The sequence below is a fragment of the Paroedura picta genome, chromosome 10 (genome assembly GCF_049243985.1).
Source record: "Paroedura picta isolate Pp20150507F chromosome 10, Ppicta_v3.0, whole genome shotgun sequence".
Taxonomy (NCBI): domain Eukaryota; kingdom Metazoa; phylum Chordata; class Lepidosauria; order Squamata; family Gekkonidae; genus Paroedura; species Paroedura picta.
Window position 1 is genome coordinate 76,449,704 of NC_135378.1, and position 19,065 is coordinate 76,468,768.

The 19,065-nt window shown below is 46.0% G+C and overlaps 1 protein-coding gene across 4 annotated transcripts in view; it reads left to right on the forward strand.

The window, feature by feature from the left end:
• The window catches only part of FAM13A (family with sequence similarity 13 member A), a 152,008-nt gene that overhangs the window by 61,272 nt on the left and 71,671 nt on the right, over positions 1-19,065 (forward strand). The gene's annotated exons all lie outside the window — the stretch shown is intronic.

Sequence of the window (19,065 nt, forward strand, 5' to 3'; positions counted from 1 at the left end):
TCTTCAATGAATTATCTACCATGACTCTAAGCTCTCTCGCCTGGCCAGTTACTGCCAGTTCAGACGCCATCCATGTATATTTATAGTTAGGATTTTTTGCTCCAATATGCATTACTTTGCACTTGCTCATGTTGAACCTCACTTGCCATGTTGACACCCACTTGCCCAGCCTTAACAGATCCCTCTGGAGCTTCTCACAATCTTCCCTGTATCTCATTTCTCTGAACTACTTAGTTTTATCCACGGACTTAGCCACTTCACTGCATACTCTAAACTCCAAATCATTAATGAACAAGTTAAAAAGCACCTGACCTGGTTCCAAGCCCTGTGATACCCCACTTCTTACTACCTTATCATCTGTTGTACTCTGTGTTTCCTGTTGGTTAACCACAAGAGGATTATCCCATGACTCCTGGATGTACTGAGGAACTCTGGATGAGGAACTTTATTAAAAGCTTTTGGGAAGCCATGGTGAACAACATCTCCTGGGCCACCGTTGTCCACATGTTGGTTCGCTCCCTGAAAGAACTCTAAAAGGTACCATTAATGAGACAAGAATCTATGCTGATTCTTCCTCCGTAGCTTTTGTTCATCAATGTGCCTTCTAATTCTGTCCTTAACTGATTCTACCAAGTTACCCGGTATTGATGTTACACTGACCGGCCTATAATTTCCCAGATCTCCATCCTCAAGAATGGAGGTAGATTTCAGTGCTAGATTTTGTTTTTATCCTTTCTATTTTTGTACCCTGGCCGAAGACCGTATAACTAACTAAATAAACAAGGTGCTAGATTGCATCACGTCGTTGTGATGTGGTGGTGACGCTGCATTGTTGTGACATCGTAGGATTCCATTTCAAGGGAATCCTAGAGCAGCACGTGGATGCAGTGATGTCACTTCTGGGTTTGCACAGGAAGTGACATTTTAGCCTCCCCCACCCCTGCTTATCTCCCGACCTTCCACTGAGCAGCATTTGGGAACAGTGGGGCCCAGTGCAGAAGGTCTCTTATTAAAGAGGAGCCACGGTCAGCCAAGTTCCAAACTTTTTTTAAAAGCACCTTGTATTTAATGGGATTTATATTTGTCCGGTTTATTCCAGTCAGCAGATTCTAAAAGTAGCATCTGACGTTCAAGCAATCCAATTTGGTAGGGTCTTCTGGCGGCCTGCCTCTGTTTCGCAAGTTTCCTGTGAAACACAATAGCCTGCCATCTGTACTATTGTTGTCATTTGTTTGCTTTTTCCTGTTCTGCGCAAGGCAGGGTTTGTCTTGCTATTCACCAAAGACAAAGGCTCAACTTTCTGTCCTAGCCTTTTAATAAAGTAATTGTTGGCTGTATCTAATTATTTTTAACCCACATATTATGGCTCTTCTCCGGGGTCAACTTGGGGTTTTTACAGTTGGATGGACAATTCCAGAGCAGAAATGAAGCGGCAAGTTCTGGTTCTAGCGATTGTAGGGGAATACAGGTGGCAAGCTATGGGCAATGATGACAGCTGGCAGAAAGAACACGGATTTTTTTGAAAGGTGGTGTTCGAGGAGAGTTTTACAGACATTGTGAACCATCCAAAAGACAAATGATCGGGTTCTAGATCATATCAAGTCCGAACTCTCCCCTAGAAGGTAAAATGATTAAACTGAAGTTGTCATTATGAAAGAAAAATAATCTACCGACAAGGATTCTTGCCCCTTATGTGAAACATCTATATAAGGGGCAAGAATCCTTGTCCCCTGCCCAGTCCCAGAAACCCAGATTCCCTCCACCCACCACTCCCCACTCCCTTTGTGGCTCATGGGTGCCATGCTGTCACCTCCGCTAGTCTTTCAAAGCTGCTCCTGCTCTCTGGAGGGCGGGAGCAGCCTCGGAAGACAGGCGGCTGCGGCAATAGAACAGCGAGCCCCAGCACTGCGGCCTGCTTATTGCTCTGGTGCCATGGCCATTGGCAAGTGTCTTTCAAGGCCGCTCCTGCTCCTCAGAGGACAGGAATAGCCTTAGAAGACTGGCACCAGAGCAACAAGTGGGCTTCGCTGATCTTGTGTTCTGCCACTGAGTTGTGAGCCTTTCCGGAATAGTGTTTGATGTTCATCAGATACAGAAATCAGCTGCCAGTTCTCAATGTACTTCCATCGTAGTCTCCCAGCCCATCTTGGTTTCACACCTTGTCTGGAGCAAGCAGTTCGGCTGGCACACTGTTCACTGCCAACTGTTAAGAAATCATAAGTTGGCTTTCATGTGCTTTCAACATCTTCTGCCAGAGGACATAAATCTTTCTTCACGACTGCAGTACAGGCTTCTTTGGTACCTGTCAGGGCAAGTAACCGGTGTTACCTTCTGGGCACCTCGGAATGTTTCCAAAGCAAAGTTTTGATTCTGCAAACACTAGAAGGCACAGGTTGACATATAGGACTCTGTGTTCTAGCTGGAGAGAGTTTATTGGTCACATGGCCCTATCAGCAGCATTGTAAACACAGTGGAGAAATGCATGTGTTGCTGTCCTTTATTGTGGCATTATAGTGGCCAATATAAAACAGGGATTTTGGAGGGCATTCACACCATCTCTGCAAGCAGTGGCAGTTTATTCATGGATTGGCCTTGCTGTCTGTTATGCCCACAACCTCGTCCCCTCACCTACATGATGTCACTGCTTTCAAATTCTCTTCCCAATTCTCCGACGCAGCGTGAGGATGACATGGATGTATCACTTTGATGTACTTCAGGGGCTCAGCTTGAATTGTAAAGATGCAGGGGCAGGCAATAAGTATACCTGGCTTGGGACACCAATCTAACCCGAGCAGGTCTTGAGCAGTTATGGGAATTATGATGTTTTTGTTTCTTTTGTTGCTTAGCATCCAGGTTGGGAAGAAAACAGTAGCTCCCCCACAGTCTCTGGTGGGTTCCTGCCTTGGACACAGGCTCCACTCTGCTATTTCTTCCCAGAAGGGTGAATTTTGTTCACCTCTTGAACCTTCCCCACTGTGTTTTACAAGCAATGAATGGACAGGGAGATCCTTCAGCAGTATCAGAAACCAAATAGAATCATAGAGTTGGAAGGAGCCATACAGGCCATCTAGTCCAACCCCCTGCTCAATGCAGGATCAGCCCAAAGCATCCTAAAGCATCCAAGAAAAGTGTGTATCCAACCTTGGCTTGAAGACTGCCAGTGAGGGGGAGCTCACCACCTCTTTAGGCAGCCTATTCCACTGCTGAACTACTCTGACTGTGAAAATTTTTTCCTGATATCTAACCTATATCGTTGTACTTGTAGTTTAAACCCATTACTGCGCGTCCTCTCCTCTGCAGCCAACAGAAAGAGCATCCTGCCCTCCTCCAAATGACAACCTTTCAAATACTTAAAGAGGGCTATCATGTCCCCTCTCAATCACCACCCTAGATTGCATACAAATCCTATAGGGATATGGAGCACAATTGGAAGTGATTGCTGTCCTCAATCAGTGTCAAACTGCCAGGGCTAATGGGACATCCCTTGACCATGAATGCCCTGGTTGACTTAACATCCTGCAATATGTCCCCACACCCCAAAGGTTAGCTAGGCAAAACTGTCATAAGGCTAACCTTGGGGTAGCAGTGGAAATTTTTGCACCGTGGGAAAACTTGGCAATGAAGAGGGGAAAAATAGACTCGGTTTGCCAAGATTGCAACCCACTCAAAGTTGGGAGAAAGAGGACACAAACAAACAGATATCACAAGGGTCTTTGTCTGTGCTTCGGACAAACATGTTTCTCAGAAAGCTGGTTATGCAATGGTTATCCATGGTGCCAGCAGTAGAATATAAAAATGGGATTGATTGCATAGGAGGGTGGAGTCAAATGTACCTTTCAAAAACTAAGTGAGTCAGCTTGGAAAAAAACTAGCATAACAAGAGCCTAAAGCAGAGAGGGAGCAAGAGAGAGCGAGAGGAGGAGAGCACAACTCCTCAAGTTAAATCATTTTGGGTCACGAGATCATTATTTATTAACTGGCAGGGACCACAGATTCCCACAGAAGCCAGGCTGTTTGCAACCCTGTATAGGCACACGTATCTTCCTCTGATGTTTTTCTTATCTAGTAAAAGAGTAGCTCCCACATTTAGTAAACCACCTTTCAAAAACCCGGCGAGTTCATTAGAGGATTAGCACCACTGGTTGACCCTTTCTCTTTCTTTATGTAAACCTGTTTCCAAAGCTCGTGATGGAAGAGCAAAAATGAGTCGTCCTGAAAGGCTCAAGGGAAGGGAAATAACAACAACGCTACTTGACATGTTCAGTCAACAATATGTAATTGTACTCATATCATGCAACGTGACCTGGAACCACGAAGGAGCTTTGATTGCTTTCCTTTCTAACCTGGAACAAGGGACAGTGGAATGCGATTCTTAAGGCAAAGCTGAACGAATGATTTAAAACAGGGGTAGTCAAACTGCGGCCCTCCAGATGTCCATGGACTACAATTCCCAGGAGCCCCCTGCCAGCGAATGCTGGCAGGGGCTCCTGGGAATTGTAGTCCATGGACATCTGGAGGGCCGCAGTTTGACTACCCCTGATTTAAAACAACATAGTAAAGCCGAGTGGAGCTAGAGCTGGTTATAATTATGTTGGATCCACGCCTCCTTTCTCCATTAACTATAAACTCAAAGCACTGTACAATATGAGAGAAAAACAGGCAGTTGAATTAAGCATATCTACCCGTCTCCACCCTGAATCAACCGTAGGCTGCAGCCTCCCGTGCATTAACAGAAGGGTCCTGAACCAGAACCTGGGTTGAGGTTCCCATTTTTAATAGTTCTGCAAGCTCAGTTCTTGGCACACATGTACACAGACCAGACTGCTTCGCTCAGCACACAGCCAGGCCTCTGCCTCAGGGACCAAAACAAGCACCTGAAGTACCTGTAGCTTTGCCAGAGCTCAACTAGCTCCCAGTTTGTCTGGCCAAGTACAGCCCCCGGATCTCCCTTCCCTCTTCTGTTTGCTGGCACAGCCGTTCTTCACAGGTGGATGTGATGGGGGGTGGGGGTGGGGGGTGGGATTAGTCTCCCATCTTGGTATCTAGCCAAGCCAGCCATGTCAGGTTTCAGTAGCAGAACTGTATCATGTGCATTGTACTGTTTGGTGGGCACAGAAAACGTTTATACATCTTAAATCGAAACAGGATATAATTTATCTCTTTACATCATTCGTTACAAGCCCCCTCCTCGACAAATGGGGCTTAATGTCAGATATGCATTGGATTGCACCCGCTGAGATCGCAGTTTTCAAAACAACAGCAAAAAGTACTAGCATGTTCCGTCTTTTTGATGTATTCCCCCCCTGTCAAGTCATAGTGGACTTACAGTGTCCCTTTTAGGGGTTTTAAGGGACGAGACATTCGGAAGTGGTTTGCCATTGCAGTGACTCTGGTACTCCCTGGGAGTCGCCAATTCAAATCTTAGCCAGGGCCAACTCTGCTTTGTCTCCCAAGATCTAAGAGTCGAAGGGGCACGCAGGTTGATAGGTAATAGATTCAGGGAGAACATTCCTTGCGAAACACATAACTGAGCTTGTAAATCTCAGAACCACAGTCTGCTACGATCATTCATTCAGATGGCTTTAAATTGGGTATTCCTGGACTCCATGCCCTGTCTCTGGGGGCATCAGGTGATGCTGGGGTGGATGCAACTTTGATCTAGTGAGATGGTGCTTATACCCTCTTAGGGGTCCCTCCCATGCATCCTGCCCATAAGACTCTCCAGTCAGTTTACTTGCTGTGTTTCATCTATGCCAGCCCTTTTCAACCTTTTGACCATTTTGCTTGGAAAGGTGTGTCATTGTTTGGGCTTTTTCATCCCCATCTACCTCACAGGATAGCTGTTGTGGGGGAGGAAGGGAAGGCGATTGTCAGCCGCTTTGAGACTCCTTAAGGCAGAGAAAAGTGAGGTATAAAAACCAACTCCTCCTACTTCTTCTGATGTAACTAGGCATCGTGGAAAAGCTTCCTTCCCTGACTTCATTATCCCGAGGGAGCTTTCCAGGACTTCTCCAGTAAAGATTTAGGAGGAAAGGTTGGGGTCGTTACATGGGAAGCAGCTTGTCGCTGGTTTTCCTTGGCTCAGCCGGAGATGCACCTGCGACTTCCCAGGACAAAGCAAAAATATTTCTCATCAAGCTGGTTGCCTCAGGAAGGGAAGAACGGCGGACGGTGAAAGGGATTGTACTTGTGTCAGCTATTTGAACAATTTCAGCACTCTGTCTCAGAGCCTGAGGTGGAAGAAAGTGCCTTTTTATTTGTCTGCAAGGAAAGGAACGTTATTGAAAGAGTCTGCTTATCAGTGTACAAATGAAGCCGCGCTCAAAACTGTCTCTCAGAAAAGCTCATCTCGACATAGCTGGGAGGAAATCCAGTCCATCTCCCCGCACAGCCGGACCACTCTGAGACGGCAAGATGCAACGGTGTCATTCTTATTCTGGATGCAAATAATGAGATTGAGCTGGTTGTCAAAGTGCTGTGGTAAACATATATACCCTCACATGGCTATAACTGCCAGTATCACAAAATGCCATGTCAGGGTGGAGGGGAACCCCAATTCAGGATTATAAATATTCATAATGGTAGTTCGCCCCACAGCAAGGCACTGATATTTATTAAGTAGACCTTTGTTGTTGTGACGTTTGAATGTAAAGAATGAGAGTTTTTTTTTCCCCAGGATGCCCCTCAAAAGTGATGATGCTTCCAAACCACCTGACTGATCTGCTCATTGCTGCCTGCCCCAGATTTCTCCAAGGGTATTGTCGGGATCAGTATCTCTTCCTTATCAAGCGCAAATGATCCTTTAAAAGCCCCTCTGTAGCCACTGCAATTGAGAAGGTGTGTAAAAGAAGGGACATTAAATTAACTTAGAGACGTTGTTATTTATTCAGGAAAAGGTGTTCTTTCCAAGTAGGTGAAAGCTTCTGAACTTTACGCGCCTGATGCTAATAACTCTAGAAGATACATGGTTGTTTGAGCTTAGGATTCTAGATAATTGCCATTTTTTAGGAAATTTAGGAGATCACTGAAGATGGAACTCAAATACTTTGGCCACCTCATGAGAAGGAAGGACTCCCTGGAGAACAGCCTAATGCTGGGAGCGATTGAGGGCAAAAAAAGAAGGGGACGACAGAGAATGAGGTGGCTGGATGGAGTCACTGAAACAGTAGGTGCAAACTCAAATGGACTACGGGGAATGGTAGAGGACAGGAAGGCCTGGAGGATCATTGTCCATGGGGTTGCGATGGGTCGGACACAACTTCGCACCTGACATCAACAACAAGGAGATCACTGGTTACAGTCCAGTGAAAATATGCTTTATATTCTTGTCTGTCCAACTGAATTTTGCCTACTCTGGCAGTAGGGTGCTCCTCAAGGCTGCAGACTCCTTTCCTAGCCTTGCTATTTAGGATTATTTTTCCACTGGAGATGCTTCCCTTAATTTTCTTTCTTACTGTCCCCTTCCCATCCCTCTGACCACAACAAATCCTGATGACAGAGATCAGTTCCCTTGGAGAAAAGGGCTGCTTTGGAAGGTGGACTCCGTAGCATTATGCCCCACTGAAGCCCCCCAAACTTCCCTTGGATGCTTTGCGATCCTGTTCTGAATCTGAAATCCCACCACTTCGATTTACCAGTGGGAAATGTGTGGGGAATCTTTTAAGAGGCTGCACACCGTCTCATCTAGTGCGATCTGTGTGTGTTGTAAAACTGCTGATGCTTTGAGGAGTTTTTTTGTTTAAAGCGGTGATGGTCAAGGACACAAAATCCGTGAAAGGGGAATAACAGAGACAATAATAAATCCTCAATAAATCATTAGCCATGAAGGCTGAAGAAGTTGGAGAAGTTTGGGTTTGTTCTGAGGCTCCAGAAAGTCTATGGAGTTGCCTGCTATACCACTGAAAGGGGGGGGGGGGCTGTTAGAGTGGCAGCTAGAATCCGTAATTCAGGCCCAAAATAAACTTAATGGTAAATCCTGAACATGTGCAGAACCTTGGTTAGTTTGTTTTAAATTTGGACTTAAATTAGGCTAAAAAGCAAGTGATTTCTTCTTAAGAACAGCTAGACTAGAGAACACCAAGATTTTCAGGATATGAGATTCTGAGATCAAATCTTCAGATATCTTACAAAGGGAGCTTTGACTCTTGAAAGGCCATACCCCCAAAATCTTTGTCTCTCTCTCTCTCTCTCTCTAAGGTGCTACTGGACTCGAATCCAGCTCTTTTGTTGCAGACCAACAGGGCTGCTGTCTGAAACTACCTTTAAAAGAAAGCTTTCAGCCATGATGTTCATGGTTAGTAACTCAGTTATGAATCAAGGTAGAGGGAGTGCCCCAATTGCTAATAGACATAATCATTCAATGTCTCCATTGATCATGGAAACATCACTTATGAAACATCACAGTTGGAAGTCAGGCGCTGCTTGACTCATAGATGTTTTCACATAAGGATCTTCCCCTGAATCTCATTTCATTTCATTTGAGAGCTTTCACACAGTGGTTTGTGGGCATTCTTGTCCCATTGGCACTTCTGTGCCAGTGTGACAAGCATAGGGCCAATAGCCCTCATTGCCCACTGCCATTCCAAGTGGTAAAAGGAGTGGGGGGGGGGAAGTCTGTCAGCTGTGCAGCAGTCTCGCTTCCAAGGAGAACCCAGAACTGATGTTGGGTTCTCTAGGAACTGGCAGAAACTGCATGATTCTGCCATAGATTTCCCAGATATTGCTAAAGCTACCTGATATCATTTCCATGGTTTCATTGAAGTGATAGAATCATAGAGTTGGAAGGGGCCATACAGGCCATCTAGTCCAACCCCCTGCTCAACGCAGGATCAGCCTAACGCATCCAAGAAAAGTGTGTATCCAACCTTTGCTTGAAGACTGCCAGTGAGGGGGAGCTCACCACCTCCTTAGGCAGCCTATTCCACTGCTGAACTACTCTGTCTGTGAAAATTTTTTTCCTGATATCTAGCCTATATCGTTGTACTTGTAGTTTAAACCCATTACTGCGCGTCCTTTCCTCTGCAGCCAACGGAAACAGCATCCTGCCCTCCTCCAAGTGACAACCTTTCAGATACTTAAAGAGGGCTATCATGTTCCCTCTCAACCTCCTTTTCTCCAGGCTATGCTGTGATGCCACAGCATAGATACCATCAGAGACACACCTATAGCCCCACCCCTGGGGCTCCTGCCAATGGCCAGGCATGGCCCAGCAGTCCTATCACGAACAGGACAAGGTTGAGGAGGGGCAGTGCCAGCAGCACGTGGATGGGGTAGCCCCCACATGACCCCACCTTGCTCTCTACTTTGTCCACACCAGGGGTAGTCAAACTGCGGCCCTCCAGATGTCTATGGACTACAATTCCCGTGAGCCCCTGCCATCATTTGCTTTTCTCCTTTGGGAATGCAGCCCATATTGCTGAATGGCAGAGTATTTGTTTCCTATACAGATTTTCCCACATTCAGTTCTTGACTGTACCAAGTGAAGAATCTGAGGTCGAGTTGGGAAAGACCTTCCACTGCATTAGTTCCAGGAAAGCTCTTGGGAGTCAAGAGCAGAGCAAACAATGCAGAGCTAAGTGGGCCAGTGATCTGAATCTAGATGAGGCAATTTCATAGTTCCCCTGCCGACATACTAGGGCAACCAAGCCCTCAGTGGGGGCCAAGATCCCATGCCCCCAGGTCCTGTTGCCTGCCACCATTCTGGCTGCCAGTGGTAGATTTTTTCTTAAAAAGCAGCTTAATGTAGTTATGGGAAGTTCATACACAGAGTGACAAAGGGTAATTCTAGGAATTGCTAGAAACTCTATTTCACCATTCATTTATAGAGTTAACTCTGTGCCTGGTGATTCCTAGAGCTACTGTTTGTCACTTCCTGTGTGAACTGTGGCTGAGGAGCAATTTTATTTTTAATTTTATTTGTTACTGCATTTTTATACCGCCACTCCCAGAAAGTGGTTCACAAAACAAAAATACGGCAATATCAGTTTAAAATATCCCATTAAAACAACTCCAACACATAGAAATACAAAATGGTGTTATGCTAAACATCCTAAAAAGATCTTACCCAATACTCTGCGCATCGGCCTCAGTATAACCAGCTGGGAAGGTAGAACCAGACTCCTAACACAGTCTAGCACTGCAGTAAACCTAGGCAAGGCAGTACCAGAGGAAATGTTTTATTATTTAAGAAATTTCTATCCCAGTCAGAGCCCTCAAGGGCATGAAGACTTAAGAAACGTTGAAGCAAACATTTATAGAAACAGCTCATGCAAGTGGGTTTGTATGGACAGATAAATAAATTCCACTTGCAGCCAGTTACTAAGACTGGTCTGTCTGCAATGACAGAAAAAATCTCATTAGCCACCAGTTACTAAAACGGAATTACAAAGGCAGTTTGAAAATGGCCACAGGTTTATTCTATGACCACTGAGGTGCCATCAGAAGATGGAGGCACTCAAAGCAAGATGACCGTGATGGGTTCCTATGGGAGCAGGGGGTCCTGAAGTGACAACATTGAAATTGATATACTTTATTGTCTGGTTTTAGGGCTATATTGGGGATTTTGTTGCAATGGCTTCTGATGGACCATTTTTGTGACAAGCAAAATGCATATCTCTGGTTTCTTATCTATGCAGGCAAAACCTGGGGGGGGGGAGCTGTCCAGCACTGTTTTGAGATTAAACCCATGTCCTGCCAATTAGGGTTGCCAAAGTCAGGATTATCCTTGGGACTGTGAACTTTTCCATGAAATTCCTCATGTGACTGACCCAGTGGTCTCCCATCCAGGCTTGACAAAATCCTGACTTACTTACTGTATTTGCCAGTGTATAAGACGACTGGGCGTATAAGACGACCCCCCCAAGATTTCCACTCAAAATATAGAGTTTGTCACCATTGTACGGCCACAGCACAACCGCAGCGCCTCCGGCCCGCCCCTGCATCTCCCTGTGACCGGCACTAGTGCGCATGCGCAAACTCTGCATAGAAAAGGGGCGGGCCGGAACGCCACTGCTTCCTGCCGAGCAGAACGGGCCGGTCACGCCGAAAAGGCTGGCACCCCTGTCTCGCTGCTGATGCTCGCCACAGTCACACTGATGACCCGTCGCGGTCGCGCTGGATACTGCGCAATACTGGATGGTATGTAGAATGAGGTGGGTGGGCATCGGGAGGCCACTGTGGACAGCTATGTCTATCCCAACTGAAGTGCACCCGGCGTATAGGATGACCCCTCCACTTGGAGGCATGTTTTTCAGGGGGGGAAAGTAGTCTTATACACCAGCAAATACGGTATGTAGTTTTAGCACAGATCTCGGGACCGTGCTTATGCTAAAATGGAATGTGGATGATGTCACCGTGGCCTCCTTTGCATTCTTCTTTCCCTGATGTTCTCATCAAGGGTGCTGTTAGCTACTGTTCTGTTTGCCCTGAGGTGAGTCATGAATGCCTTTGGACAAGCTGACGTGGGACAATATCTCTTGCAATGGTTTTGTTCTTTGGCTGGAGGGAGCCCTGTGGTGGCTTCTCCCAACTTAAAAGGTGGTCTTGGGGATGGGAATATGGAAGCGTGACTGATTATTGTAGTGGACGTTACAAGCAGGTTGGCTTATTGTGATGGACGGCGCTTTGAAAGAAAGGCCACCTGAGTCTGTGAGGGAACATTTTTGTTTTGGAGGGAGAAAATCACCTCAGAAAGGTGAAGTGTGAAGGGCTCTGTCATACTCATGTGCGCAAATTACACTAATCAAACAATTTGCACACCATGGGACCCTCTGAAAACTCCCAAGCATATTTGGTCAACTGCTTTATTTTAACAATGTATTTTAAAAGACTCTGTGACATCAAAAACATCTGCTCTTTAAGTTGAATTTGACCTATGACAGAGAAAGCAATGAAAACCTTTGCACTTCTGTATGGTGTTTCCTTTGAAATTCATGAAAATTTTCAACATGGCCTGTCCTGGCAAAATAACTTTTTACTGGCAGGTGAAAAAAGTTTGCATGTTCTGCTCCATCGGCCTTTTCTGCCCTACTTTCACTTGTAGTTTGAGATCATCCCAAAAGTTTGTAATATGAGGTCCATGTTTTATAGCAGAAAACACATGTGCCCATCTCTCTATTCTAAGCTAGAGGGTTATAAGTTCCACTGTAGTTCTTTTATGTGGATTGCTGATACTATTTTAGTTACATGCGCTAGTGACCCTTTTCTTGCACTGCAGCTCAGATGTCCACATGCATCCTAAACTGGAGTTAATTATCTCTTTCCTTATTCTCATATGTTTCCAAAAAGAAGAAATTGCTGCATTATTTAGACAAATACTGGCCAAATAGCCAGTAGGCAGGGAGTTTAGCTTGCCCAGTCAGCAATAACTTTTGCTTCGGTTGCAAAAGCTTTGCTTTGCTTTCTCTTTATGGATCAGAGAAAGGAGACACTGTAAAAGATTTCAAAAATATGAGTATAATATGTGAGTCGGGTGATTTACCCATCTGGTTAGCAATTCTCCAGGGTCTGGAGCAGAGAATGTGCTTTCCCATGCCTTGCTACCCAGGATCTTTGAAAAGAGATGCCATGAGGGATCCTGCGTTGAGCAGCGGGTTGGACTAGATGGCCTGTATGGCCCCTTCCAACTCTATGATTCTATGAATATAAAACCAGCCCTCTGTAGTGTCTGGTACTGGATGGAGAGAGGTAGAAAAGGAGACAGGAATTGTGCTGCATATGCATAAAATACTTGGGAGCTCTCATGGGAAAGGGTTAGTGAAAAATCCTTGCAAGAACTTTGATAGGCTTGCTGTTCTTGATAGACAATGCATCCCTCTGAGCTAGGGATGCCGGCCTCCAGGTGCGACTTGAAGATTCCCTGGAATCACAGCTCATCTGCAGACTACGGAGATCAGTTCCCTTTGAGAAAATGGAAACTTAGTAGAGTGGACTATATGACATTGTATTCCACTGAGGTCTCTGTCCTAACCCCCAAATTGCCAGGAGTTTCCAAGTCTGGAGCTGGCAACTCTGCCTCCCTCACTTCCTGCTGGCCACAGGAAGTGTGGGGGGGGGGGGACTAGCAACCCTAATTCTGAGCTCTGATTACTTCCAATTAAAGTAAAAAGTATTGCAAACATGCTATTTCTGCTTTAAAAATTAATTCTACCAAGCTATAAAGCATTAAGACATTTGAAAGTGAGATAGAAAACATGTATAAGATACTTTGCACACTGACAAACAAGGGAGAGGGAGAACAAATTTTGAGTCCAGCAACACCGAGGTCAGTTGTAGAATTTCCAGAGTCTACCTGTCTCCAGGTTTAAAAGAATGTTAACAGTTAATTGACTTCAAAGTAAACTCCTGGCGTTTCATGCCGTCGTTACTGTCCAGCCTGGCTGTTTTAAGAGCGGGAGGAGGGATGAGTCGGAAGCAAGCTGCAAATGAAATTTCAGGGCTTTGTCTGCTTTTGATTAAATGGAAAATTCCATTTCTCTTTTTCTGTAAGATCTGACAACCGGCTTGTTCTAGACCTGCTTGGGCTTGTTCAGTAAAGAAAAGCAAATGTTCATGTTCTGCCTTAAGACAGTGCCACGTAGAGCTGCTGCCTTGATTTTGGAGAGGCAGAAGGTTTGCCGGGATCAGAAATTTGGCACTGGGATGTCTGCCTGCTACCCTTAAATTGCTGTCAGAATGTTTTAACAAAAGGAAACATGCACATCTGATTTCCTATAATGAACAGAGTGGATAATACTGACAGGGATAACTGTTGGCTGTTTCCTCAACTGAGCCTCCTTCTTAACTAATACAACCCTGATTAAATTTCTAGCAATAGCTGTTGCCATTCCAGAAACACAGAGTGGTTAACTTGGGAGAGAGAGTCACGGGGACAATAAGGGATGGGCTGGGGCTCAGTGGAGAAGTCTTTGCTTTGCATGCAGAAGATTCAATCGCCTGCATCATAGAATCATAGAGTTGGAAGGGACCTCCAGGGTCATCCAACCCCCTGCAGAATGCAGGAAATTCGCAACAACCTGCCCACCCACAGTAACTCCAATTCCATGCCCAGATGATGCCCCTCCCCCCAAAAAACCAGAATCCCTGGCCAGTCTGGCCTGGAGGAAACTTGCTTCCCAATCCCCAAGTGGCAATTTGCATTTCCCTGGGCATGTAAGAAAGGGCCATAAGAGCCAAGCACTGACAAACTCCCTTCTGTTCACCTACTCACATTTTCAGTTAAAAACTACCAGGCGATAGTTGATGTGAAACACCTGTACCTGAGACACCGGAAAGCCACTTTCAATCTGAGTAGAAGAAGAAGTGTTGGTTCTTATGTGCCACTTTTCTTTACCAGAAGGAGTCTCAGAGCGGCTTACATTTGCCTTCCCTTCCTCTCCCCACAACAGACACCCTGTGAGGTGGGTGAGGCTGAGAGAGCCCTGATATTACTGCTCGGTCAGAACTAGAGTTGTGTACGATGTCGTCCAAAGTGGCCGCTCCAGGCCACTGCAGCCAGTGCCTCACTGCGGCCGCACACCCTTCCTCCCCCCCACGGTGAGGTGCTGGCTGCAGCAGGGTGGAGTGGCTGCTTCGGACGCCACCGTGCACAACCCTAGTCAGAACAGCTTTATCAGTGCCCAAGGTCACCCAGCAGGCTGCATGTGGAGGAGGAGTGGGGAATCAAACCGGGCTTGCCAGATTAGAAGCCACCACTTTTAACCACTACCCCAAGCTAAGCTGTTATTGATCTCAATGGTCTGATTCAGGATAAAGCAACTTCATGTTGGCCTCTGCCTAGAGGCCTCCATAAGAACAAATTGTCACACATTGGACCAATTTACTATTCCTGCAGGAAAATTCTGTTCAGGCACCTGATTGTTCCCTTTCACATATGATGGCTTGCAGCGTATACTTGACCAAAAGTTCTCACGATGCTACATGCTCTGCACACATGTGAGAACTTGCTGGCTGGGTTATTTTTGTTGACACCAGCCTCTGTAACACCTTCATAACATCCATCCTCACCATGAGAATTAGCTAGTGAGTGTGGCAAAAGCTATATTGAAAGAAGCCTTTGCAGAGACCCCCGGGGTGACAGTACGTGCGTGCCACCAGTATAACCAGCACAGGTCTCCAAAACTTGGCGTTGCTGCCGGAAACCCACAGAGTTAACAAGATTTGGCTGACTTCCCCCTTGAGCAGATTCTTTGCCAGCTCTAATATTTACCACATCCTGGAGAATATTAGAAAGATAACATCAAGACGGTTAGTCCTGCCGGCAGAAAAGAGCAAGAATCCAGTAGCACCTTAAAGGCCGACAAAGTTTGTGGCAGGACGTGAGCTTTATGTGAATCACTGCTCACTTCTCCAGATAAGCTGCCACAAATTGTGCTAGTCTTTAAGGTGCAACAGAAAAGTAACATGCTTAATAGAAGGCATGATAAAAAAATGGGGGTTGTATCCTATCAGAGTAGAAGCAGAGAGCCAATGTGGTGCAGTGGTTAAGAGAGGCAGCTTCTAATCTGGCAAGACGGTTTGATTCCCTGCTCTTCCACATGCAGCCAGTTGGGTGACCTTGGGCTCATCACAGCCCTGATAGTGCTGCTCTCACAAAGCAGTAACATCAGGGCTCTCTCAGCCCCACCTACCTCACAGGGTGCCTGTTGTGGGGAGAGGGAAGGAAGACATTTGTAAGCTGCTTTGAGACTACCTCGGGTAGAGAAATGCGGGGTATAAAACCCAGCTCTTCTTCTTTTATGCAGCAACTGTCTTTTCAGAAATTAGAATCTGCCTGACGATTATGTCTTCATCTCTACCTGGTTGTTTTTGGGGATGGGACAGCTACATGAAACATCTTTAGGTTTTCAAGCAGGAAGTTGACAGGGGCCTGCAACAGCAGCAGCAGCTGCTGCCGAACAGTTGGGTTTTATACCCCACTTTTCACTACCTGAAGGATTCCCTTACGATTGTCTTCCCTTCCTCTCCCCACAACAGACACCCTGTGAGGGAGGTGGGGCTGAGAGAGCTCTGACTGCACTGCGAGGAGCCCAAAGTCACCCAGCTGGCTCCATGTGCAGTTAGAGTACGGAATCAAATCCAGCTTTTCAGATTAGTAGCCGCCACTCTTAACCAGCGCACCAAACTGGCTCAGCCGTACAGCAAGCACCTCTGAACAACTGTCTACTAAAAACATGTTCTACTTGGGAGTGGAAAACCTGCCACTCTTGGCAGCTTGAAGCAAAAAAAAAAAAAAAGGATATGCCAGGAACCATGTGTACCAATCAATTGGGGGGGGGGGATTGGCAGTGGTGGAGGAATGGCCATCCGTCAAGATTTATGTTATATTTTAAGAAGCTATAGCAACAGTATGAATCATTGAGGAGAAAAACATTTTTTATTGCACTGCCTTGCTTGACAGCATACACAAAACATTCTTCTGGAGAGTCCACTTCTCAGCCTGTGACTATTAAGAGGCACGAAATAGCTTTGGGAGCATGTGAAAGCGCAGACTCTTCAGAATTCATCAACCTCTCCTAGGTCCTGCAGCTTCATACCTCCTCATCTTCCACCTGTAATCAGAGGCACTCAACCTCTGAAATTCAGTGCTAGACGGCAACATTGGTGGGGAGGGCCTCTGGTGTCGTTAGTTGCCCCTCCAAGACAACTTATTAGCCACTTTGTGAAATAAGTTGCTGGCCTTAGATGGTTTGATTTAGCAAGGCACCTATTCTGTTCTTACATTCTTACGTTCATAACTACCCAAGCAGTTAATTGCTTATGTTTTAAATGGGGGAAAATTGGAAAGGAACTTTGCTGGGTCCGACGGGATCTCAGCTTCCATATCTGACGTTTGGCGGACCCTTGGTGGAGCTGTCTGGAGAAGTGGCCTCCAAGGGTGCTGTTGAGTCACAACCGACTGACACTGACCTCCTGAAGTTCTACCGCAGGGGTAGTCAACCTGTGGTCCTCCAGATGCCCATTGACTACAATTCCCATGAGCCCCTGCCAGCAAATGCCCCTAGATTGCCCCTAGATTAATACCGCGTGCTTTTCATAAGCGCAGTCCGGGCAAGACTGTGGACCACTTGGATGGCATATGGCTGGCTCAGGTAGGATGGAGACCACAGGTTGGGGATACTATTAGATCCAGCCTTGCTGTCTGTGACTCGAACTCGGTTTCACTAATCATGGCCTTCATCTGGAAGGACATGACTAAATGACAGCTGTCTGTGTTCCCTGTCATTTCTGAAATTTCATTTACAGCTGTGGGAGGGGCTTTAATGAGGACTGTGATGTGTTTCACAGGGATGCTTAGCTATTCCCCACACTCTGTTTGGGGCTGAACCTTAAGTTTCCTCCATGAGGCAAATAATAGCTCTGCAGGGCCATTTCACGTTAAGAAAAAGGTACAGAGGAAAGGCCTATGGACCTTATCCCTGTGTGCTGCAGTCCCAATTGCAATCAGGCCTACATATAACAAAGAATTAAGTTTAAGAAACTGCTGGGAACTTCAGTCATCCCTTAATAAATGAATCTGTATAATGTTACAAGCGAATTCTGCATCTGGGCAACATACCTGGATATATCAGACAAGTTTAGGAGTTGTCAACAACCTCTGGGCAAATGTAGGGTTTGTCAAGCTAATTTTGTCCCGTTCTCAACAGAGTTGCGTAAGGGAATGTTGAAAGATCTGTGTTTTTTATGTCACTGAGACACATCCACATGCCTCCTGTTTCTGGATTTCCCTGCAATGTAAACATACATGCGCTTGGCTGAGTCTATTGTTAGGAATTCCTGAAGCGTACCTATAGTTAGGCATGCCAGACATCCAGTTCGGTTTCGCAAGAACAAACAGCTGCTGTGAAAGCTGCTGTGTTGATGCCGATCACGTAGTTTTTAGTAATATATGTCACAGTTTGCCTCAGGCCAACCCAGGAAGTGCAAAAGGCCTCAATTCCAGTCAGAGTCCCCAGAAGAGTCTGAAATGTCTAGATTGGGACAGCCCCGTGCAAACATGCACGTTTTTACCTTGAGCTTTCAACATCGCTTGTGTTAGGCAAACAACATGGTCCATGCATTGTGACCATTGATCTTTATTATCGTATCTTTTTTTTATCCCGCCTTGATTCATGTCCAGAGGAAAGGGGAAAGTCTTTTTAAATATTTCTGCCATTTGACTCTCTGCATGTAAATCCCACCGAATTTCATGAGGCTTATTTCAAATGAAAATGTGTTTTCATAGAATCATAGAGTTGGAAGGAGCCATACAGGCCATCTAGTCCAACCCCCTGCTCAATGCAGGATCAGCCCTGAGCATCCTAAAGCATCCAAGAAAAGTGTGTATCCAACCTTTGCTTGAAGACTGCCAGTGAGGGGGAGCTCACCACCTCCTTAGGCAGCCTATTCCACTGCTGGACTACTCTGACTATGAAATTTTTTCCTGATATCTAGCCTATATCGCTGTACTTGTAGTTTAAACCCATTACTGTGCGTCCTTTAAGAGGGGGGGGGGCTTCTAGTCATCCAGGAGTCAGGGAATGGAAGTGAGAGGTTGATTTTCTCCAGAAAATGTGAGTGTGTATTAAGTACCATCAAGTCACTCCCGACTTATGGCAACCCTATGTGTTAATGACCTCCAAAAGGTCCTTTCCTTTCCTTCACAGGAAGACTCATGTGGTCTTTTTAAATTGAGGGCCATGATTCCCTTGATTGGGTCCATCCATCTCATGGGTGTGTCTTCCTCTTTTCCTGCTGCCCAGGATTTTCCAGTGGCTCTTGTCTTCCAGGGATGCCAGCCTCCAGTTGGGACCCCCCCCCCCCCCCGAATTATAGCTCATCTCAAGACTGCAGGAATCTGCTCCACTAGTGAAATTAATGCTTTGGAGGGTGGACTGTGACATTGTACCCCAGTCCTCTTTAGGCTCCAGTCCCCCAAATCTCCAGGAATTTCCCCACCTGGATTTGGCAACTCTACCCCGATCACCTGACTGTGGCAAGCGGGGACCCTGTTGTCTTCTCATGGTCTTCCCATGATGTCACCCAACTATGGTAGCTTCAGTCATTTTAACTTCTAGAGAGAACTCAGGC